General features: G+C 54.0%; 1 protein-coding gene across 12 annotated transcripts in view; it reads left to right on the top strand.

Annotated features, from left to right (window-relative positions):
• CTXN1 (cortexin 1) overlaps positions 1–23,461 on the top strand; it is an 83,614-nt gene that overhangs the window by 43,370 nt on the left and 16,783 nt on the right. For 3 of the 12 annotated variants that reach the window (XR_014709593.1, XR_014709594.1, XM_084614313.1), the window contains exon 1: positions 3,924–4,184. The exons of 2 other annotated variants lie outside the window; for them this stretch is intronic. The gene's annotated coding sequence lies outside the window, so the exon portion shown is untranslated. 7 more of the 12 variants (XR_014709592.1, XM_084614315.1, XR_014709595.1 and 4 more) reach the window with 5 other exon arrangements.

The following is a 23,461-nucleotide window of genomic DNA, read 5'->3' on the forward strand; positions in this document are numbered from 1 at the left end:
TCTATGTTTTGCATCTAATTACCCTGTAAGGTATTTACCATCCTGATTTTACAGAGGTGATTCTTTTTACTTTTTCTTCTATTAAAATTCTTCTTTCAAGAAACTGAATGCTTTTTCATTGTTCTTAAGATCCAAGGGTTTGGATCTGTGGTCACCTATGCAAATTGGTGAGGATTTTTCTCCAGCCTTCCCCAGGAAAGGGGGTGTAAAGGTAAGGGAGGATTTTGCAGGGAAAGACATTTCCAAACGGGCTCTTTCCTAATAATAATAATACCGGTTAGATGTTTGGTGGTGGCAGCGAAAGTCCAAGGCAAAGGGTAAAATAGTTTGTACCTTGGGGAAGTTTTAACCTAAGCTGGTAAGAATAAGCTTAGGGGGGTTTTCATGCAGGTCCCCACATCTGTACCCTAGCGTTCAGAGTGGGGAAGGAACCTTGACAGGGGTGAACATATGGGTACAGACCGTAACACCTGCCTCTGCCTCTGCTTTCCAAGTGATGCTCCTGTATTTTCTTCTGCCATATCCATCTCTCTTCCTCTTTCCTGGTGCCCTCTATGTTTGGGGCACCCCCTGCCCTTCCCTGGATCTTCAAGCCCCAGCCCTTTCCTCACTCAACCCCCCCGGAAAAGCCACTTCCTCTGTATTTCCCACCAATAAAATTAAAAGTGCCGGAGGAGTCGCCTGCAGCCCCCTCTCCCCTTCCCTGCCCCCTGGCACTCGCTCTGCACTGAGCGCTCTTTGGCAAGGGCTTGAGTCTGCAAGTGGCTGCTGCGTAAATAACGCCACCCTATATGCAGGATGCCATCTGCACATATGTGCTGGGGAGAAGGACCCGGGGTGGCAAAGGGGAGGGAATCATTGGGGCTCTCTGGGTGAAGGTACTGACTGTGCTGGCTGTTACTTCTGCTCCAAGGAGTGCCTATAGCCACCACTGTATGAAGCAGCACATTGGTCAGGAAGAACAGCCTTTAGCATCAGAAAAGGGCCTTGGGAGAACTCAGGCACTGGGGCAGGAGCAGCCACTCCGGGACCTTTGCCTTGCAGTTGTCAACACACACTCCTTGCTGTTTGTGGCTCTAAGGAAACTTCTTTCAACCCCCTTTCTCCCTGCAGCACAGCCCCCTGCACCTTTGGTGACTGGCCCTCGCTATCGCTTAGTTATGAGATTTATTGCACAGCCCTCTCCTCTGGCCCAGAGGCCATGCAAGGAGAGCTCCACATTTGCAGATTTCAAAGAACAGATCAATTGTAAAGAGCTGCTTGTCGAATCCTTAATAGCTTTGCAAAGCTGGGCTGGGCTCAGAGGAGTGAGAAATGAGGTGTAATGCTCTGCTTGATCAGAGGATATTACAGAGGAGTCAGGTGGCCTCACATAATGCTCCCAAGTGACCTCTATTCTTTATGTCACCCATTGTGACAAACGTGGACTTCTGCTCAGCCAGGATCGGACCAGGTGGCTGTAAGTGCTTTCCAGGATAGGTGGGCCTGGAGCACACCAAGAGCTCAGCTGCTGTTTGTGGGGAGGTGATTTAGCTGTGAAATTTACACGCTAGAACTTGATTAACTCTTCTTGGCATTTCACTAACACAGCATCAGCTGGGCTCCAACAGCAGTTCAGCCTGCTGCCTTCAGATCAAGAAGCCCTTTGAGAGACTAGAAGCATTCCCAGCTCTGCTCTGCAGCACATGATGTAATCCAATCTCCCAATAAGTCAGAAGTTAATTTTCGGTAAGTTTATTGCCATTGGCAGATAAATTAAAATCTTTAATCAGTGAAAACTGCATGAAGAAAGAATTATTTTAACCCAGCCATGAGTGAGTGCTCCTGCTTTGAGCTAAAGCATCCAAATGTGCATTTCCAATAACTATCTTCAAAGGAGAAAATGTTCCCTGCCATGGGATTTTATCCAGTGCGATCACTGCAGTATTTTACAATATCCCTTTGTCAGCACTAAGAAAAAAGTGCTTAGATCCCATTTGCAGATTTATTGCATTTCATAGTGTGGACTAATATATGCTGGCTGGCATATCTATCTATCTATCCCCATCCACCCCATCTATCCATCTCATAATAATAATAGGTATTCCCTGCACCGTATATTCATTAGTACACATTAAGCACAAACAGCATAAGCACACACAGCATGGCAGCTATACAGCCTAATTTGGCCTCTACCTTTGCTGTAATCCTGTTCTCGCATGCTAAGGATCCCATAACACCTTGCATTAGCTGAAGTAAGCATTGGCTTAAGTAGATAGGAGAGTTATCAGGATCAGGACAGATGAGAGTTTTACCATAGCAACAGGTAGGGGACATGGGCAGCGGGCGAACCCTGGCTTTGGGGAGGCAAGGCTGCTGGCCACACCCCGCCCGTTGGCCTCAGCCACATTGGGCGGAGCCGCTGCCACCGGCCCCCCTGCCCCACTGGATACCAGGCCAAGCCACCGCCCCCCCCCCACCCCCCGCCAGAGTAGGGCCGAGCCGCCAGCCTCCCCCAGCGCCAGGCTGGGCTGCTGGCCCTAGTGCCAGCTCCTCCCACCCCTGATGGACCCACCCCCCACCGAGCCGCTGACCCCAGTGCCCGAGGAGGAGGGACATGGTGAGCAGTGAGGACGGGGGTGTGTGGAGTGGAGGAGGCGGTGGGAGTCTTAGGGAAGGGCCGGGACCACTGTGGCCTAGGTGTCCGGCGGCAGGTCGGTGGCAGCACCAGGGAAGGCTTTGCCTATTATACCTGCCACCCATGGGTAGGGAGTTATTCTCACAGGCATGTACTGGAGTGTCCCAAAGAAAGAGGACAAGACATCAGATAGTTCTGCCCACCTACAAACCTAGGAAGTGCCTTCACTGAAGGCACTGGAATGGGTTACCTAGGGAGGTGGTGGAATCTCCTTCCTTTGAGGTTTTTAAGGTCAGGCTTGACAAAGCCCTGGCTGGGATGATTTAGTTGGGGTTGGTCCTGCTTTGAGCAGGGGGTTGGACTAGATGATCTCCTGAGGTCTCTTCCAACCCTAATCTTCTATGATTCTATGATTCACACCCCTCGTTCCCTGGGACACAGGTGTTCAGAACAAAGAGAGAAGGAGGATGCTGTGGTACCAGCAAAGCAAAGCAGAAAGCGGATTGGTTAACTCTAGTTTTACCTGACACGCACTGTGCCTTGCACTGGTAAATAACTGGGTATAAAAATGGCTTTAGGGGTGTAACATTGGGAGCTTCTGGGAGCTTCTGGGTAAGGCGGATGTAACACAGGGGCATTGGAACAATTTTTATAGTGGAGGTGCTAAGAGCCATTGAACCAAACTGTAAACCCTTTATATAATGGAAACACTTCAAGCCAGGGGGTGCAGTAGCCCCCGCAGCACCCCTCATTCCAGCATCAATGATGTAACATGCTGCAGGAGATGGCCTCCCAAGACTGGTACATGTTGGAACTTTTCCTGTCCTATGTCATTCTTACAAGACACCTGACTGACACTGGTTACTTGGTGTGTTGAGTACATTCCCTGATGAGCCCCAGGGTGGCAACAATGGACGACACAGTTACCAGCACGTAGGTACACAGATTTTTAATGAAGGAAACACTCCCCTTTTTCTGATACAAAGTGCTCTGGTGAGTGCTGAGCTAATACAAAGGCTGGCTGCTGAGAGCCTGATTTAATTGGCCAGCTCTTTACAGGTCAGGCAGAACAAAGGGCTTGCTGTCTCTCTGGTGCAATGACTGGAATCTAGAGCCTGGGCAGTATTAAATCAGCGCATCGCTGCTTGTGAACGCCAGAAAGTCTGCTTCCCACCTCGTGGAAGTTGTGTCCTGAATCAGGCTGCTCCAGCTCGGGTTGCTGCACTGGGTGAAACCCACGGCAGGAAGGAATCTGTCCAGTTTGCAACCCCCTGAGAGGTTAGGGCAGCTAAGGTAAGGAGGCTGTTAAAGGAAAGCCAAGGAGGGGAATTTCAGTCTGGAAGAGTAAAACCAATTCCCTGGGAAGGCCCCCTGCAGCCGGAGCTCACCCTGAACCTCAGGGCAAAAGGAGAAGGTTCAGGTGAAAGAGGAAGGGTGAGACTCGAAACCGCCATTCACGCTGAGCTAATCTGTGAGGCAGGAGTGGTCTTTTAGCCCCTGTTTGTACAGCACCGAGCACCAAGGGGTCCTGGACCAGACCTCGGCTCCCAGCCCTACCACAATACAGGTAGGTAACAAGCCCACTGGGCACAGCTACTGACTGAACCCTCTCGGCAACACCCTAGCAACAGGGCCAGGAGATCCCAACTGCAACCCCAGGGCCACAATGCAGCACGACTCTGGATGGGCAATGTTGGTGTAAGGCCAGAGTAACACCCCGGTATAACAGAGAGCAGGATTTGGCCCAGTGTGAGGCACAGGACCATGGCCCACGGGTCAGTGGGTAGCTTGTGTGTATGAAGGGAAGTAGTGAATGTGGGGGTCAGGGCCATGCCAGGCCTCTGCCCACTGTGGATGTCGGAGCTGTGCCTTCTGGCTGCCGCCCGCCCTTTCAATGCCAGTGCCTGGAAGCAGGCTAGACTGTTCTGTGACTCCTGCCTGTCTTCTGTGCCTGCCGTGCTTTGTCACTGAGAGAGGGGCAGGCAGGTGCCCAGGGCTGCACCTCAGACGTGTGCGACTCAACAGCGGGGACTGCTTGGTGCAACTCGAGGGCTGCTAGGTACACACTGCACTGAATGGTTTCAGAGTAACAGCCGTGTTAGTCTGTATTCACAAAAAGAAAAGGAGGACTTGTGGCACCTTAGAGACTAACCAATTTATTTGAGCATAAGCTTTCGTGAGCTACAGCTCACTTCATCGGATGCATACTGTGGAAAGTACAGATCTTTTTATACACACAAACCATGAAAAAATGGGTGTTTACCGCTACAAAAGGTTTTCTCTCCCCCCACCCCACTCTCCTGATGGTAATAGCTTATCTAAAGTGATCACTCTCCTTATAATGTGTATGATAATCAAGGTGGGCCATTTCCAGCACAAATCCAGGGTTTAACAAGAACGTCGGGGGGGAGGAAAAAACAAGGGGAAATAGGTTACCTTGCATAATGACTTAGCCACTCCCAGTCTCTATCCAAGCCTAAGTTAATTGTATCCAATTTGCAAATGAATTCCAATTCAACAGTCTCTCGCTGGAGTCTGGTTTTGAAGTTTTTCTATTGTAATATTGCAACTTTCATGTCTGTAATTGCGTGACCAGAGAGATTGAAGTGTTCTCTGACTGGTTTATGAATGTTATAATTCTTGACATCTGATTCGTGTCCATTTACTCTTTTACGTAGAGACTGCCCAGTTTGACCAATGTACATGGCAGAGGGGCATTGCTGGCACATGATGGCATATATCACATTGGTGGATGTGCAGGTGAACGAGCCTCTGATAGTGTGGCTGATGTTATTAGGCCCTGTGATGGTGTCCCCTGAATAGATATGTGGGCACAGTTGGCAATGGGCTTTGTTGCAAGGATAGGTTCCTGGGTTAGTGGTTCTGTTGTGTGGTGTGTGGTGGCTGGTGAGTATTTGCTTCAGGTTGGGGGGCTGTCTGTAAGCAAGGGCTGGCCTGTCTCCCAATATCTGTGAGAGTGTTGGGTCATCCTTCAGGATAGGTTGTAGATCCTTAATAATGCGTTGGAGGGGTTTTAGATGGGGGCTGAAGGTGATGGCTAGTGGCGTTCTGTTATTTTCTTTGTTAGATCTGTTCTGTAGTAGGTGACTTCTGGGAACTCTTCTGGCTCTATCAATCTGTTTCTTCACTTCTGCAGGTGGGTATTGTAGTTGTAAGAATGCTTGATAGAGAGCCCGAATGCTGCTCTCAATGGCACTGGGATGGCTCCTGGGCTGCCTTCCAGCTTTACCTGCCCTGGAGACACCTATTGCAAAGGAGGCAAACAGGTTCTGATGTACTGCCTGGGCTGGAGCACGCCAGCCTGGAGGGGGCAGGGCAGAGTCATGGACCAACCCCAAAGCGCGGCATATCCCCAGCTGTGCCGCCTGCCAGGCTCTGTAGAGTTTGCTTTCTAAGCAAGCGCAGGAAAGACAGTTTGGATGGGGGGTGGGAGCTGGGGATGCTCGACCTGCAGTGGGATTTCAGTCTAACCCCTCACGAGGCAGCTGCGGGTGAACAAGTTCCCGCTGCCATCTTAGCATGTGGATGAGTGAGGGAAGCATGCCCGGTGGTTCCGGATGGTGCTGCAAAAACCCCTGGCCCAAATCAACAGGCTGCTTGGTGCTAACAGCTGTAAGCCCCTCTGCCCCTTTCTGCCCCTCCTTGGCATGGTACTTCACAGGAAACCAGATGAAGTTGGATCCAACCCTGGTACCCCTGTGAGTCCTGCAAGCACCGGGTCTGGAGTCAGGTCCTCGGAACAAGGTCACTGCGCTTCAGTTTTGCAACAGGTTGTGGGTAGCTCTGCGTTCAGTGGAATGACCGGCTCCCTGGCTCGGGGATGGGATTGTAAAGCTGAGCTTTGCGTTGTCCCCTGTCGAGAGGGGGGGGGTTTGGCTCTTTGCAGCATGTGCTGGCTTGGCATGTGCCGAACTCTGCGCAAATGTTGTGCTGCTTCCTGAAGTGCAGCCACATGCGCACATCCCTGGCCATTTCTGGCGCCCGGCGCTCGGCTGTCTCCCCGTCCGGGCGCCAGGCAGCCAGGTGTCACTCCCCAGGAGAGACGGATGCTATTCCCATGCTAAGCCTGAGAGCGCCCCTCTCTTTAACCCAGCCAAACTGCTCTCCCTGCCAGGTGCCAGGCAGGGCCCTAGCCCCAGCTGGAATCTCCCTGGCCAGTTTGGCTCAGATTAGACAAGGGGCTGGTGAGGGCTGACAGCCCTGTACCATGGCGGGCATCACTTCTGGGACACGTGCCAAAGAGCCTGAGTGTGGTCACGGCTCCAGGCGGCTTGGCCTAGACGTGTCTGGGTTTGACGCTGCTGTTGGGGCACAGGCCTGGCGCTCTGCTCTGGCTTGGGTGGCCGTGGAGGGTTATTTAAAGTTTGTCTCCACCTTGCCTTGCTGGGTGCTTTGGAGCAGGCTGGTGTCGGGGGCAGAGCTCCATCACGCCAAGCTCAACGGAGACATTGTGCCAGTGTAGCCCCTCGCCTGCTCTAACTACCCTGGGGCCCAGGTTGGTGTCAGCAATTTCCCCAGTGCCCTGCCCAGGCCCTGCATGCGCTGCGCGGAGCTCTGGGACCACAGGGATACCGTCTCCACTTGCCTTCGTAGAATCATAGAAGATCAGGGTCGGAAGGGACCTCAGGAGGTCATCTAGTCCAACCCCCTGCTCAAAGCAGGACCAACCCCCAACTAAATCATCCCAGCCAGGGCTTTCTCAAGCCTGACCTTAAAAACTTCTAAGGAAGGAAATTCCACCACCTCCCTAGGTAACGCATTCCAGTGTTTCACCACCCTTCTAGTGAAAAAGTTTTTCCTAATATCCAACCTAAACCTCCCCCACTGCAACTTGAGACCATTGCTCCTCGTCCTGTCATCCGCTACCACTGAGAACAGTCTAGATCCATCATCTTTGGATCCCCCTTTCAGGTCGTTGAAAGCAGCTATCAAATCCCCCCTCCCCCACTCTTCTCTTCTATAGACTAAATAATCCCAGCTCCCTCAGCCTCTCCTCGTAAGTCATGTGCTCCAGCCCCCTAATCATTTTTCTTGCCCTCTGCTGGACTTTTTCCAATTCTTCCACATCCTTCTTGTAGAGTCAGGTTTCAGAGTAGCAGCCGTGTTAGTCTGTATTCGCAAAAAGAAAAGGAGGACTTGTGGCACCTTAGAGACTAACAAATTTATTTGAGCATAAGCTTTCATGAGCTACAGCTCACAGTGTGGGGCCTAAAACTGGACACAGTACTCCAGACTGCCTTCATTTCATAGAGCACCTCAGACCCTGCAGGGCTGTCCCCAGGCAAAATCCCAACAGCCTGGAGACTAGAGCGGGGCAAGACGTGAAAAGCCAGGGGTGTGAACAATGTCCGAATCCCAGAGGGGCTTTGTCCTGAAGCCCAACTCAGCCCCATTGGTGTGGAGGTCCCAATGTGGCCCCATTGTTCATTTCCTCAGAAAGGTCCATGGATTTTTTAATGGCAAATGGGGTCTCTCTGTTGCACTTATGCCCTGGGCTCAGCTGGCAGTAGCCTGGGGAGAGGCCCCATGCACCCTCCCCGCCCCCCAGGGCTTGTGCACCTAGCAGAGCATTTCCATGAGAAAATCGAACCCAGGACGGGGCCCTGCCAAGAGGCAGCGAACCCCGCAGTGTTTGCATGGGGCTGTACTTCAGCATGACAAAGACCCTGCCTGCCAAATGTCAGGGGCAAAGGGGCAGGTGGGGGACACCTGGAGGTGCTGCAGCATCTGGATCTGAATGGCAAAAAGCACAGCAGGAATTTTCACACAAAAAACCCAGGGCCCCCCTTTTGCAGAGCCCTGTGGGGTGGGGGGCTGGCACTGCCCTCTCCATTGCATTGGGAGTGAATGATTGCCCAGAATAGTCCCACTCTTCAGGCACATTCCTGGGGGTGGGTAATTGTGGGGCAGAGGCTGTTTGGGGGGCAGGTCTGAGGCGGTTATCGTAACTTGATCCACTTCGGGCTGTTACATCAGGGTGGCTAGAGCAGGGGCTGGCGTTGGGTTATAATCCAGATCCAGAAATTCACCCTCACCCGCTCGGGCTGGGCCGGTGCCTCTCCTCACAGGAGGCTCAGAGCAGAAGGTGCAGCCTGCGGAGGTGGCTCTGGGCCAAGGTGGCTCTGTGCATCCGGGATTCTGCCTGCTGTGGGGGGCTGGCTCTTACTGCGGCCTCCCCAAAGCTGCCTGTGGGCTATTCTGCATCCCCGACTAGCTGCAGCACAAAATGGCACCCATTCAGAGCAGTGCCTAATCGCCCCCCTGTCTGAGATGGGGCGCGGTGCCCGAGCCCCTCCCGGTGACTTGCAGGCCCCCTCGGCGTGAAACCCGCTATCCCTGCACTCAGCCAAAGGGCGAAATGAGCTGCGGGTGGGACGAGAAATCCAGCCGAACCGAGGGCCAGGGCAGGGCTGCAGCAGAACCTCCCAGAGCCCCGGCTCAGTCACGAGGCTGGAACAGCAACTCCGGCCTGTGCTGCTGGGAGCACAAACCGAGTTCTGATGTCGTCGCTCCAGCGGGCGCTCATTCCAAGCCCAGCCAGGTCCCGGCCAAGGCCTGGACAAGCCTCCCACCCAAACCGGACCCCAACAGCTCCGCGCAGCTCCTTCTGCATCACAAGCACCCTCCGCCACCCCTGTGGGGACAGCGACCGTGCAAATGCAGAGAGAGGACCGCGTTCTCTGGGCCTGCCTTGGTCAGCCTGGCATGGGTGAGCAACTACCAAATCCTTAGAACTTCACCCACCTCCAGTGCGCGCTGCCCGGCTGGCACGGCGGAGGCAGCTGTAATTGCTGCTGTAGAAAATCATCACCTGGTTTTTGTGCTGCCCCAGGGGACGCAAGGGACAAATGGTTCCCACATCGTCACTCCTGGAGAATCCTCAGCACAAACAACCTCATCAACAGAGATCAGATGACATGACAAGCAGCGTTAAACTGAACTCATTGAAATGCAGCCATAATCCCCACGATGGAGCCGGGCTGCCGGACCCTGCCCGGGTCGGTGCAGGCGAAGTCGGGCTGCCGGACCCTGCCCAGGGGATAGGCTGGAGCAAGAAAGAGCTTCTTCCAGCCATCAGTCTGCATGCTGGGAAATGGATTGTTATTTTGCAGCCAATATCCTGGTGTCCAGGCCGGTGGAGTGGAGGGGAGATTAGTAATTCAGGGCATCAGGAAGCTGGAGTGGAGGCCACCTCAGTTCATGTATGACAAGGCTCTGTGATGCCAGCGATGGAGACATTGCCTGAGCCCCTGCTGCACCTGTGACGATGGCCAGCTACTGAGCCACGTGAGGGGAGCAGGTGGTGGCGAGCTTGCAGAGCCCTGGCTGTTGAGTGCATATGGACATCTCTGTGCCTCCACGTAATGCCATCTGCTCACAAACAGGGGCAAAGCCTGGCTGTAGGACTGACTCAGTCACCTCTACCCCTAACCAGGGGGAGGCAGCTGGGGGGCTTGGGGAGACACAGCTGATTCATGTATAAAAATGCCAGATTAGGAGGGCAGCTCAGATGCAGATGGTTGATCTCTGTGCAGCCTGGGATAGGGGATGCTACCTTGCTGTACAGGGGTTATTTTAGCTAGGTAGGTGGCTACTCCTTCTCTGGGGCAGCTTTCTGTAAAGATACCATATCTAGGTATGGCTGAACTGGACTCTTGGGAAAGGGCTGCCACACTCTGCCTCAGAGAGGGCTCTTTTTTGGGGATGGGCAAGCGTCCCATAAGGGCTTTGCAGAAACAAGCCCAGCCCGGCACACACCAGTGCCAGGGTCTTTACTCACAGGAGTTCTCCTATTGGCTGTGCAGGATCAGGACTCCTGGCATATATTTCCATATTGCAACCTCCAGATTCTAAGAGTGTAAGCAGAGGCATGTGTATTGCTCGGGCATGCAGGAGTGAAATCAGGAGGCCAAATCACATCTGGAGGTGCAGCTAGCAAGAGATGTTAAGAGTAACAAGAAGGGTTTCCTCAGGTATGTTAGCAACAAGAAGAAAGTGTGGGCCCCTTACTGAATGAGGGAGGCAACCTAGTGACAGAGGATGTGGAAAAAGCTAATGTACTCAATGCTTTTTTTGCCTCTGTCTTCACGAACAAGGTCAGCTCCCAGACTGCTGCACTGGGCAGCACAGCATGGGGAGGAGGTGACCAGCCCTCTGTGGAGAAAGAAGTGGTTCGGGACTATTTAGAAAAGCTGGACGAGCACAAGTCCATGGGGCCGGATGCGCTGCATCTGAGAGTGCTAAAGGAGTTGGCGGATGTGATTGCAGAGCCATTGGCCATTATCTTTGAAAACTCATGGTGATCAGGGGAAGTCCTGGACGACTGGAAAAAGGCTAATGTAGTGCCCATCTTTAAAAAAGGGAAGAAGGAGGATCCTGGGAACTCCAGGCCAGTCAGCCTCACCTCAGTCCCTGGAAAAATCATGGAGCAGGTCCTCAAGGAATCAATTCTGAAGCACTTAGAGGAGAGGTTTCAGAGTAACAGCCGTGTTAGTCTGTATTCGCAAAAAGAAAAGGAGTACTTGTAGCACCTTAGAGACTAACCAATTTATTTGAGCATGAGCTTTCGTGAGCTACAGCTCACTTCATCGGATGCATACTGTGGAAACTGCAGAAGACATTAGACTTAGAGGAGAGGAAAGTGATCAGGAACAGTCAGCATGGATTCACCAAGGGCAAGTCATGGCTGACTAATCTAATTGCCTTCTATGATGAGATAACTGGCTCTGTGGATGAGGGGAAAGAGGTGGACGCGTTGTTCCTTGACTTTAGCAAAGCTTTTGTCACCATCTCCCACAGTATTCTTGCCAGCAAGTTAAAGAAGTATGGGCTGGATGAATGGACTATAAGGTGGAGAGAAAGTTGGCTAGGTTGTCGGGCTCAACGGGTAGTGATCAATGGCTCCATGTCTAGTTGGCAGCCGGTATCAAGTAGAGTGCCCCAAGGGTCGGTTGTGGGGCCGGTTTTGTTCAATATCTTCATAAATGATCTGGAGGATGGTGTGGATTGCATTGCACCCTCAGCAAGTTTGCAGATGACACTAAACTGGGAGGAGAGGTAGATACGCTGGAGGGTAGGGATAGGATACAGAGGGCCCTAGACAAATTAGAGGATTGGGCCAAAAGAAATCTGATGAGATTCAACAAGGACAAGTGCAGAGTCCTGCACTTAGGAGGGAAGAATCCCATGCACCGCTATAGACTAGGGACCGAATGGCTCGGCAGCAGTTCGGCAGAAAAGGACCTAGGGGTTACAGTAGATGAGAATATGGATATGAGTCAACAGTGTGCCCTTGTTGCCAAGAAGACCAATGGCATTTGGGGATGTATATGTAGGGGCATTGCCAGCAGATCGAGGGACGTGATCGTTCCACTCTATTCGACATTGGTGAGGCCTCATCTGGACTACTGTGTCCAGTTTTGGGCCCCACACTACAAGAAGGATGTAAAAAAATTGGAAAGAGTCCAGTGGAGGGCAACAAAAATGATTAGGGGACTGGAACACATGACTTATGAGGAGAGGCTGAGGGAACTGGGATTGTTTAGTCTGCAGAAGAGAAGAATGAGGGGGGATTTGATAGCTGCTTTCAACTACCTGAAAGGGGGTTCCAAAGAGGATGGATCTAGACTGTTCTCAATGGTAGCAGATGACAGAACAAGGAGTAATATTCTCAAGTTGCAGTGGGGGAGGTTTAGGTTGGATATTAGGAAAACTTTTTCACTAGGAGGGTGGTGAAACACTGGAATGCGTTACCTGGGGAGGTGGTGGAATCTCCTTCCTTAGATATTTTTAAGGTCAGGCTTGACAAAGCCCTGGCTGGGATGATTTCGTTGGGGATTGGTCCTGCTTTGAGGAGGGGGTTGGACTAGATGGCCTCCAGAGGTCCCTTCGAACCCTGAGATTCTATGATTCTATAGGCAAGGTCTGGCCATTCCTGCATTCCTGAAGCCATATCCAGCTGTTCATATCTCCCCAGGCAGATGATTATTAAGGTCTTGTTATTCATTTTGTAAGGAAGCCATTAGCACGCCTGGTGTGTCACCACAGACTGCACTAATGAACCCAAGTACATATTACATGGGTCCCTTTCAAGAACATCATTTCAATTAACAGATAAGATGGATCTTTCAAGAAATTTCCATATATTTATGATGAATCACCTTATTGTGGGATGGGCATCATGCTGAGGAGTATTGAACAGTGCAAGGACTTTAAATACTTTCGGTTGTAATTATGCTGCCCTGACGCTGTCCTTACCGCTTGGAACATTTGTAAAGTAGGCTGGTTTTATCTATATTATTAATTTTTTCAGGGTGAATATTTTATAATGGAATTTTCTAAAACTGAATAAAAATATTCGGCTTCTTCTTCCATACGGCAACTTAGAAAGCAACATGAAAAGTCGACATCCAAGGTTATTTGTCCTGAAAGGCCATTTCACTTGAGATCACTTGAGTTGCTGTTCAGATGGCGAGCTGTCACTCAGCACTCATCGCCAGGTCGCAAGGACTGGTCATGCCAAAACACTGAATGGGCAGGGCCGCCCAAAGGGGGCCATCTTCCGCCCTATGAAAATAGTAACAAGAAGGAACCGTTATAAACTTTACACCAAGAGTGTCCTTTGTTCAGAGCATGTCAGAGTTTTCACAGCAGCACCAGCACAAAGCTAGACAGCTCAGATGTGCCCCTTAATAATCCACTTCACAAAAGTCCTGTGAGCACATGGAGACCTGAGGTCTTCCCCTCGGTGCCCTCATGTGGGTCAGGATGCCTAAAGCTGTCCAGGGCCCTGCACAGAGGTGCTGGAACTAGGGGTGCTGGGGGTGCAGCCACACCTCCTGGCTTGGAGTAGTTTCCATCACATACAGGGTTTCCAGTTCGGTTCAGTGGCTCTCAGCACCCCCACTCTACACATTGTGCCAGCACCCCTGGCCCTGCACATGCAAAATCCTGCTACTCAACAGAAGCAACAACAGAGGCAGGCCAGGCGGAATGCTAAGGCTGGGTGAAATGTGCACAAAGGCCATTCCAGTTCCTGTGACTGCTCGCCCGTCCTCAGGGACGCTGCCGGGTGTCTGCACCGCCCCAGCAAGTGCTAGCCTTCCTAGTGAGCACTGCAATGCACTGGGTGTATTCTGAGGCCGTGCATTGCTTGCTGCATCTCTTTCTGCTGGGGCTGGTGAACCTGCTTCTTTGTGCAATCTCTAGCTCCTGGTTTGGGAATTGGGTCGAGAACATGCAGGACACCCTCTGAACTGGGCAGGTGTGTGGCTGGCAGACTCAGGGGAGTAGGGCACAGAGCTTTTCCCCTCCAGGTCTGTAGAGATCAGTTCATCAGGCCAATCCCTGGTCAGGGCAGCCCAACCCTGTCAGTCTGTTTCTAGTGCTGTGCTCAGGCTAAATTTAAAATGCCCAGCTCCCATCACATCCCTCCAGAAATGCAGCCCCAGCCAAGCCGTCTCGCTGACAACCTGCCTCACTTGTCCCCCTGGCTCCCAGGTACAATCCCTTCTGTCCCCCAGAGTCACTCCCCTCCATCCCTGGGGTTTACACCCTTCAGATATACATTCTCCCATCCCCCTGTCCCTGGCTGCAGCTTAACCCAGCCCTAGACCTCCGTCCTGAACTGTGCTCAGACATCAGCCCCAACCCCAGGACCGGCTCAGGGCCCTGGCTCTGAATCCCCCGGACTTTGGCCCAGATTCAGGGCAGTGTCGTGGGGTGCTCACACCAGCAGTGTAGGAAGCAGGGAGCCCCCAGCCGCCCACCCTGGGCATGCAGGAGAGCTGGTGTCACGTCCACTCAGATTGCCTTGCTTTCGGGTTTGGTGCCAGGCTCAAGGACCAAGCTCCTCAGGGGTTTGCTGAGGCCAGGCAGCTTTCCCAGGCCTTGTGTCTGCCTGCTGGACTCTCCCAGGAGCCTGTGAAACGAGGGGCACACGCAGCTATGGGCTGCCCTGCCGAGGTGGAGCCGGGCTGTGCCGGGGGTGCAGCAGAAGCAGAAGCTCACAGGGACCCCGGGGCCTGGGCTGGGAGGGGACGGGGACAGGAGCACATGGAGCCCTGAAGGTGGCAATGCTGCAGACACAGCCCAGTCAGCCTGGCCAGGTTGGCTGCTACACCCTGCTGCCCGCTCCGGCTGACTCTCCCCTCTCGCACCGGCTGAGGGCTGCCCAGTGGCCTGGGCGGGGGCCTGGTGTGGTTACCAGCAAAGTAGCACCCACAACACGGCGGACAGACAGACAAGTGGCTCCTCCGGGGCAGGATGGGGAGACGGAGCTCCCCCCGGGGGCGGGGGGGGGGGCGCAGTGTGCGTATGGGGCTTGGCATGTTGCTGCCTCTGTGCTGTACGAATGAGAGCCCTGAGCCCGACCCTTGGGGCACTGGGCTCCGTCCCCACCCAAGGAGCACGGGGTCAGCAAACAGGGGAGAGGAGAAGGCAGTGCCCATGTGGCCCACGAGCACGGCGCAGCCCTATGGCGAGTGGGAGGCGCAGACAAAGAAGTGGCCCATTGGCAGCGTTTGTGAGCTGCCCCCCAAGTGGCGGGAGAGTGAGCCGAGCAGCCCCGCGGAGCAGGGCCAGGCCCAGGCTGGCCCCAGCAGCTCCGCACGCCCCTGCCGGGCTGGGTTACCCGGCTGCCAATGAGGAGTTGTCTTGGCTCTGACTGCCGCGCTCCACCTTTTACTGTAATTGATTCTGCATCGCCATAGGAACCTGCTCCAGAGCGAGCAACGAGCAGCTGCCTCCCTGAGCTCTGCCTCTCCAGGAGAGACTCGGCTCCTTCCCCCGAGATGGCAGGCGGTGCAGCCGGGAGTCGCTGGGCCTGAGGGGCTGGCCCCCCCAGTGCCAGGCAGGTACCTGTGTTTGCAGGGGAGGGCGGGACGGCGTTTCAGGGTAGGGTGCAGCATGGGAAGTTCCTTGCGAGGGGTCCCTGCCTTGCGATGTCAGGCCTGGGGGCGTCGGGCGGGCTCGGGGGTTCTCTTGTGAGGATGCCCATAGAGCTGCAGCCTGCAGGGCAGAACGGGGCAGAGCTCTGCGTCTAGGGCTGGGGCCGAGGAGCTGCTGCCTGCATGTCCCTGGCACTAGCCGTGTGCATGGGGACGACAGGATGGTGCCAGCACCCGGGGCCATGTGGGCTGACTTCTGAGCGTGGGCTGCTGCCTGGCCGGTGCGAGCTGGGGTCTCACAGACCAGGGGATTTTCCCTCCTCTCCTGGGTAGAAGCCTCACCTGGTCCTGAGTGAGACGGGGCACGGCACCATCATCCAGGAAACCAGCAGGGAGGGCCAGCTGTCAAGGGACTGCAGGCCTCTCTGGGCCAGTCCCGCCTGGAGCTCAGAGAGGCAGCCAGTGACGCAAGAGACCGCGTATGATGGCAGCACAGCAGAGCGCTCCCGCCCCCGCCCTGCCTCCTGCCCCCTCCTGCCATGGGTTAGACATGCCCTTGTGTGCCGCAGGCAAAAGGGAAACTCGGAGGAGACACTGTGTCAGAGAGGCCAGAAGGGCTGCGGGCAGATGGGGCTGGAGGCAGCAGAGGGGACAGGGGACCCAGGGAGAGGGGCAGTCTGTGGGCCAGGGACCCACAAAGTGACCTTTGATCTCTGGGGTCCGAGGAGGCCCAGGCAGGATCACTAGAGGCTGGCGCTGGCAGCAGGGTGGAGAAGGCCACGGAGCACAGTGTCCAGGGGCAGAGGTGGGAGCAGGAGTGTTCAGAGCAGGGGGCTGGGGGCAGGGTCCAATTCTCCCCTGGCCAGCACCATGGGCTGGTGTTTGAACTAGTGCAAAGTGAGTGTGAAATGCCGTGGGTCTGAGTGGCAGCGTCCTGCCCCAGGCAGCTCTGGTTTGGCTCTGGTGTAAATGAGGATGCCTGATGCAGGCCAGGGTGGCACCAGCCGGTGAGCAGTGAGGCTTTCCCGACTGGTCAGGTGCTCTGAGAAGGGGTAGTCAGTTCTGCTTTGGCCAAATGGCCGTCTGCCCAAGGATTGGGCCCCTCCACGCAGCACAGGGCCTCCCAGAGCTGATTGGCACCCACTACCAGGTACCAGAGACACGTGCACTGTGGCTGCACCCACAGCACAGACATGAAGGCAAAAATGTGGGGGCATACTTTGCAAAGTGGACTTCCACTAGGGATGCCATTTACCTCACCCACCACTGAACTGCCAGCACCTCTGGGTGAACCCTGGCAACTGTGCCCTGGTGCAGAGTAAGACTAGACAGCGTTCAGACAGCGAGTGAAGCAGAGGGTCATCTCCAGCTGGAACCACACGCAGTTGTTACTAAAGGCAGCAACTAAACCTCCTCCAAAAGGTGGCATCTCCAGCCCCTCCCCCCTAGGTGGGACTGTGCATGAGAGGGAGGGTTACACCTGCAAACTGTGATTGCCACCTCCCCTCCGCTGGGGCAGGGCTGGCCTGGGGTGTAGGACTATCTTGTGGCAGTGAGCCCTCACTGCAAAAGTGAAATGAACGAAATGCCCATTGGGGTGCAATAGAGCTTTCTATGTAGTTCAATAACTATTTGTCTCTCAGCTATGGCGTATACTGTGTGTTTTCCATTACTCTCTCAGTTTCATAGAATCATAGAATATCAGGGTTGGAAGGGACCTCAGGAGGTATTTAAAAGCAGGACCAATCCCCAACTAAATCATCCCAGCCAGGGCTTTGTCAAGCCTGACCTTAAAAACTTCTAAGGAAGGAGATTCCACCACCTCCCTAGGTAACGCATTCCAGTGTTTCACCACCCTCGTCGTGAAAAAGTTTTTCCTAATATCCAATCTAAACCTCCCCCACTGCAACTTGAGACCATTACTCCTCGTTCTGTCATCTGCCACCACTGAGAACAGTCTAGATCCATCCTCTTTGGAACCCCCTTTCAGGTAGTTGAAAGCAGCTATCAAATCCCCCATCACTCTTCTCTTCCACAGACTAAACAATCCCAGTTCCCTCAGCCTCTCCCCATAAGTCATGTGTTCCAGTCCCCTAATCATTTTTGTTGCCCTCCGCTGGACTCTTTCCAATTTTTCCACATCCTTCTTGTAGTGTGGGGCCCAAAACTGGACACAGTAGTCCAGATGAGGCCTCACCAATGTCGAATAGAGGGGAACGATCACGTCCCTCGATCTGCTGGCAATGCCCCTACTTTGATGCCCCTAATTTGCTGTGATGCTGGCGTGGCAGGGGCTTATTTACACTGGCAGTCACCCACTAACCCACTGGGATTCATTCGTTTGTTCCCAGAAACGCACAAGCCAGCTGCAGCTTTGGGCAGGAGAACCTTGCACAGGCAGAGAGGCGGAGCAAGTGGATTCAGTTTTGGGGGTGTGCATGGGAGAGGGCTTGCCTGCTGCGGCTTGAAGCAAACCTTTCCACCTTTCTATTTAGCATTTTCTGCCCCAAGAACTCGCCTGCTAGACATGAGCCTGTGTTTCCCTGCGTTCTGAGCAGGGGTTTGTTTCCTATGACGGTGACATTTGCAACCACACCGAGGCTCTCAGTAGAGAGACACAATACAACAAGAGACCAGATGTTAACAACCATGGGCACGCAGGGCCTGAACCTGCGAGAATTGAGTGCCCTTAAATTCCAGCTGACGCAGAGGAGGTGCCGGCAGGGTCATGCCCTGACTCTGAACACCAACACCTTGACAATGCCTAGCATTAAATCGCTTCGCTGGATGGCTATTCTTGGGGACAGAACAGTCATTTTTAACCAGTCAGTTGGACACAGGATGATCCCAGCTATCAGAGACACAGGATGATTCAGAAAGATCTCCCCAAGGAGCAATAACCTCACAACACTCCATGGCCAGGATACAAGAGACTCGTTCAGCTGAGATCTCCTGTGGGTTACAGCGTCTCTCTAGCTGGCCTCCAGGACCCCATTCAGCATGTGGCTGGAACTGTTGTCTAAGACAACCAGCTAAGGAAAGCACAAACCATGTCATATCATCTTGCTGCATTTGACAGTTGATGTAAAGCATTTTGGATGTATATTCTTCAGGGTGACGATTCCCCTGTAAATCATGAGGTTCGAAACACCGAGACATTTGTTTCCAGCAACTTGTCAAATGAGGATTGTTAATGTGAGGGTAGGAGTAACGCACGTTGCTCTGGCTAGTGACTGTTATTAGAGCTGCTTTTCCATATTCAGACATATTCCACTTTGGACATTATTGATGCATGCCCATGTAAATGTACTGGCTCCTGGTCCCAATGGCTGGTGAATTGCAAAGATTTATCAGTAAAGCTATGAGGGTGAAAGGAATTTGAAGCTAGACCTAAACCCAGCCGCTGGGGACTCTTAGTGTGTGGGCTGGGAGATTCTGCTCTATAGACCTCCACGTAGCCAAAGCCCCTGCAGGATCAGGCCCTGAGTGTGGAGTTCACTGAGTGTGGGGCTAGAGACTGGGCCAAAAGCTGCTCCCAGAGATCTCCTGGGCTGTTTGTCCCTGTCGCCCCAGGGCCAAACCTCCAGTCAGCTCTGGCTGAGGGGGTGGCAGGACTGGGAAACCTGCTCTTTTGCCAAAATGCCCCCCCCCCACGTGATCCCCCAGTGAGCTGTGTGGTCCAGGAATGAGGAAAAGCGCCCCACAAACCTGCAGGCATTCCCCTGCATGCACAGCCCCTATCACCCTTATCTGTGCCCAGGGGGTGGCTTGGTGGACAGGTGTCTGGGCAGCCCATGAGAGTTGCGTGTTGGGGGCACCGGGCATGGCCTCAGGCCATCGTCAGGTGGGGAGGGCTCAGGTGTGCTGCCCTGTGGCTCTATTTGGCCCCTGACCCCAGGACTGTCCTGTGTGGGCACCGCTGGGCCCAAATCTCTGCTGTGAGCAGGAAGGCGGGTTTAGCCTGAGCCATCAGCCTTCCTTCCTCAGACCTCACGGAAACCCTGTCTGCGAGAGAAGGTCTGGTGGTGGTTGGGAGGGGGGGAGCTGGGGAGGTCCTGCCAGTGCACTGGGCCGCTCCTCAAGTGCCCCAGTTCTGGGCTTGTTCCCAGCTCAGCTGGATTGCCCTACAGATCTTGTGACCCTCTCCACGGCACGGGGAGATGCGGTGACAGGGCAGAGAGCTGTAGGAGGGCTGCAGAGAACTCGGAGTGAACATTGCAGTTCATGTTTGTCTGTCCATCCATGGCTTGCCACATTGAGCGTACCTTGGTATAGCCAATTTGGTAGTTTTTTTCAATAACTCTCCATTCTCCAACTGAACATTTAATTCATGTTTCTACTCCTCCAAAATATCCCTTCAGTGTCGCAGAATGTTGACAACAATCGGTTTCCTTTGTAACTGAATTCTGTCCCTATTAAGCAATTGACTTACCTCACAGAGAGATATTTTTTTAGTTACTAAGGGAACATGAATCTTAACAAAAGTCAATCAAATATTCCTTAAATAACAGCCGCATTCATTAACTGCTTTATTGAGCTGAATCTGTTCAAAATTCCCTGCAAATTAAGAGCTGATTCTCTACACTGTACGAGAAAAGCAGCGTGTCCCCAGTGATGCCGAGAATGTGGGGGAGATTATTGCTGAGTAGAGATGCCTGTGTGTAGTCACAGTGATCTGAGGAGGGAGACTACCGTTAGCTCCGCTTTGCAGGGTTGGGTCTCTGTTCATCAGAGTTATGTTCAGTGTTAGGTGAATAATGGGAACCAGGTCCTATGTACTGCCGATGGCCTGGCTCTCTGTTTCCATCCTGCCCTTGTACAGCATCGCTGCCCAAAGAAGTCCTGCAGTAAGGGTTCCCCAGCAGCTGGATTCCCCGGGGGGGAACTCCCTTGCAGCCCTGTAGAGGGGTGCAGCTGGGGAAGGGGGCATGGCTAGAGAAACTGGGTTCCCTGTTTGCCCAGCCCCCATGCCAACTGGTTCCCATTCATCTGGCCTTTCAGCTCCTCCTGGCACAGGAGGTTGTGGGCATGGAGGGCTCTTCTCAGGCCACGCTCGGGGAGCTCTGCTCACACAGGGCATGTCTATGCTGCGGCTCTTCGCAAACCGTGCAGGGACTGGGCGGAGGAGCCATTCCGCACTGCCCGGGGCCCAGCCTGCGCTGGGACTTTGCAGGAATGCCTCTGCAGTCGGGCAGTCAGCGGCTCTAGCATCTCATCCCAAGCTCTGAGAGCGCCCTCTTCATCAGAGCGCCACACAGAGAGGTGAGTGTCATTAGCCCCATGTTACCGATGGGAAAACGGAGGCACAGCAAGGGCAGGGACTTGCCAAAAGTCACCCAGCAGAGCAGTGGCCGAGCAGGGCACGAAGCCCCATTCTCCTGAGTCCCCGTCTGGTGCTCTACTCACCAGGCCATACTGCCTCCCTCGGAGGCTCTGGCCTGTACTGGGGCAATGCAGCGCCTCACTGCCCACGGGGGCGCTCCGGGAGGCACCATACCTCAGGGAGAACAATCTCACCAGCCTTACTGGGCAAGTGCCCGCTGCTACCTCCAGCCACTCCCTACGCTCCTTGGCAGGGGCCAGTCTCCTCGGCAGGGGCTACGCTCTGGTTAGTTTTGCTTCCTGTAACTCACTGAGCAGCTTTCCCTGAAGCAAGGCCAGCAGTGCTCACAGGGGCACGCACTGCTCCTCCCGGGTGACATGAGGCTGCATGGGTCACTCCCAGAGAAGTCAGTGAGGAAGGTCTTCAAAGGGAGAGACCCTGAGTACGACTGCCACTTCATCACCAGCACTGGGGGAAGCATGGGCAATTCTATCTGCATCCAAGCCTGGGCTGACAAAGCCACGCTGGATGGACCTCAGAATGTTGGAACAAGCAGATGGCGGAGACCCAGGAGGGAGCCCTGGATTAATAGCAGAACAGGGGATCAATACTGCACTGATCATATTGTTTTCTACCATAAATAATAGAAAATACAACACACACAAAGGAGAGAGCAACTGGAGAGACAGCCTGTGTGTGGGCTGAGAAAGCATTTCTATGTGTTTGCTCTTGGAACAGCTACACACTAGCAATGGGCCTGAGCTAAACAGCTCAGCATGGCCAACACTTGCAATTTTATTGCAAACCTCACAGTATTTAGAATCATAGAATATCAGAGTTGGAAGGGACCTCTGGAGGTCATCTAGTCCAACTCCCTGCCCAGAGCAGGACCAATCCCCAACTAAATCACTGAGGTTTCATTTAAAGCCCAAGCTCCTGGAGTCAGGGGATTCCAGAAGACTCTCGACTTTCATAAAACAAAGGAACTCACTAGCCCACATGGCTGGAAACACCTGACCCCCTAAGGGCTTTGAAAGTCGAAAGCAAAGAAACAGAACCTCCCAAGTTGTTATATTTAAAAATATCTCCTAATTTTGCCTGGTTAATGGGCATGGCACCCGGGTCCCAGCCACACAACCCTTTGTGACATTGGGCCGGACACGTTGCTCTCTTCCCTGTTTCTAGGTGCAAATAAAGGACTAAAGGCTGTTCAGGATGCCCCAGGGGTAGCGCATACAGCTCTCTGTTTTCCAGGCCTGGCATCCCTGAGCCCCCAAAAAGGGGCAGTGACTACTAATGAGCTTTCAGAGCAATGGAGTGGAAGAGGCCCCCATCAACTCGCCTGGAGGAGGGTTACCCGAGTTCCTGTCTCATGGATGTCCCCCACGGGTCAGGCACTACTGAGATCTTGCATTGTTCATGGCCCAGCAGAGCTAGCATGTCTGTCTGCATGCATGGGGACGCCCGCTCCCAGCTGCATGGCAGACATTGCACATGATGTCAGCGATCCCCCTTTCCTTCACGCCAGGATCTGCATCACTGAAGATGTGCAGGGTCCTCCCCCTGCCCTTTGTCATACCAGGGGCAGGGGCTAACCGCCGGTTTGCTCCGCAGGGCTTGGCCAGCTGGTTCCATGCCAGGGAGGCAGGAGTTAATTGAGCCGCGATTTCATCTTTCCTCTGCAGTGAAACTTGTAGCTCATGAGACGCTGGGAGGCTGAATACAATTGGGGGCTGTCTGTGCAGAGCACACAGAGCACTCCAGCATCAGCAGCTCCCACACTCCCTGCTGGAAATGGGTTGCTAAGGAACATGACTCCTTCGGTGGCCACGCCGGTCTCTCCTACACCCCTTGTGAGCCCCCCGGCCTGAGGCGCTGGCTTCACATACACAGCACCCCTGGGCGGGGTGAGGCTGCAGACAAAGGCACTTGGACCCAAGGGGGTGTGGAGCAGTCCCCTCCAGACTGGATCTGGTGATGGCAGAACGTCATCCAGTGCTGACATGAGGAGAGGAGTGGGGAGGGCAGGAATGCAGGAGAGCTTGCACGGCGGGGGGTCCCCACGCTAAAGGCCAGCCTCCCCTCCCCTGCCCTCCCAATCCCATCCTCCAAGGTGTGGGGACCGGACGCCTAAGAGCCCACCGCATGCTGCATAAACACAGCGACCTGCTGCAGCCAGGGCCCCAGGGACACACAGTCACCCTGAGCCTAGATGGGAAGCCCACGCGAGGCCGAATTGAACCATACCAAACCTGAGCCCAGGAGAAAGGCGAGAGTACAGGACTGAGATTGTCACTTACATGGAGGCAGGAGGCACTCAGAGAGCATTTGCTGGCTGCCCTGTATGGACCTGGCGGGAGACCCTGCTGCAGGGGCTGGGGGGCCAGGTGAGAAGATGTCAGGGAACCAGACCCAGAACCCTGAGAGGCCCCAACATCCCTCTAGCCAGGAGCTCATGATGGAGCGGGGCAAGGGCGGAAATGGAGGGATGTGACAAAGAAAGGCCGAGCGGGGGCACCAGGGCCTGTGTGGCTCTGAGAAGGGAAGTGCTGCGCAGAAACCCACAGGGAGAACAGAACATCAGAACGGCCATACTGGGTCAGACCAAAGGTC

The sequence above is a fragment of the Lepidochelys olivacea genome (assembly GCF_965140295.1).
Source record: "Lepidochelys olivacea isolate rLepOli2 genome assembly, chromosome: 25".
Taxonomy (NCBI): Eukaryota; Metazoa; Chordata; order Testudines; family Cheloniidae; genus Lepidochelys; species Lepidochelys olivacea.